Raw genomic sequence first — 1459 nt, 5'->3', positions numbered from 1 at the left:
AAGACTTTTCACAGAACCTCTGTGACTGTTTACAGAGGCTCTTTGAACGGATCTTCTGTGGCACTTCTTCACAAGGTTTTTAAAATGTTTTTTATTCTCGGGGGAGCCAAGGAAGCTGGCTCAAAGGGGGAGTTTTTCTAAAACTTAAAACCACATAAGGTGCTAAAAATGTTTTGAAGTATTTTGTTCTCAGAAGTCATCTCAACAGAACCTCTGACGCTTCTAACAGAGGCTCTGTGGTTTGTGCTGAGCAATATACTCATCTCTCTGTGGATTTTTGATAAAACCATTTAGGTATAAAGGTGCAACACTTGATAGAAGGCCCGGCACATATCATAGAGGCTCTGTAACCCTTAGGCCTCTGACAAAACTCTCTTGATAGTTCTCGTCTATTGAAATGATGCGCGTGGTTCTGTTGTTACGGGTAACATTTCACACGCGCGTGTCAGAAAAAGGGAGCGCACGTCATCAATCGCGCGTCTTCCCCATACGACGTGTCAAATTAATTTGAACCGTTTATCCTACTGTCACTCATTACTTTTGACGGTTCATTTTTTTTTAAATACCCTACCTATAAATACCCTCTTTCCCCCCATTTTAAACCTTACGCTCTCATAACTCACAGTCGAACGCAAAACCTGCAACTCCCTCTCTCTCAACGAAACCTGCAACTCTCTCTCTCTCTCAAAGGTCACTTGCAAACATGTCTTCTTCAATTGCTTCCGCCCAATCTGTGAACGCCTCAAGTGACAACGAGGTCACTCAAGCACAAGCCCTAACCTCTCACGCGATTTCATTCATCCAAAACAAGTAAGAAAAGGTCGTATTGGTGAAGAAGCCCAACAACTATTTTTTCGTCCCATCTCTCTCAGGTTTTCCCGAATCTACCTACACTATTATTTCAATTCTTAAGAATCATCCTATCTTTTATGCCTTAACTGCCACACGCCCAACCCCAGAAATCTATATTACTTAATTTTTGTTGAGTGCATATACAACTACCCTTGATAACACTGGGCTAACTATTGTTCGTTACGCCTCACACCCTGTGAACAAATCTCTTGTCCCATTGGAATTAAATGTGGACACTCTTCGAACTGCCCTTCGTTTGCCTTATCTTCAATCTCTCAACCTAAATGCCTTTGCCCCTACACCCACCGACACAGAATTACTCCAATTTTTGGACTTTCTTTCTTATGCCACCCCCATTTCGAAACGAACTCAATTCAGGCGCAAATGCCTACCTCCTGTGTGGAGCACCCTCTTCTCCATTCTAAATTGTTGCCTCACAGGAAAGGTAGGTAGCCATGATCAAGCTTCACACGCCATGTTGTCAATCCTATATGGTGTTTACTTCAATCTTCCTTTGGACTATGCTCAACTCATTTTTGAGGATATGATTGGGCTCATAAAGAAGAAATGTGCCACTCAAAAGGGAGAAAAATCAAAGGTACAGGCT

The sequence above is a fragment of the Cynara cardunculus genome (assembly GCF_001531365.2).
Source record: "Cynara cardunculus var. scolymus isolate 2C chromosome LG 10, CcrdV1, whole genome shotgun sequence".
NCBI lineage: Eukaryota > Viridiplantae > Streptophyta > Magnoliopsida > Asterales > Asteraceae > Cynara > Cynara cardunculus.
This window is presented reverse-complemented; position numbering follows the sequence as displayed.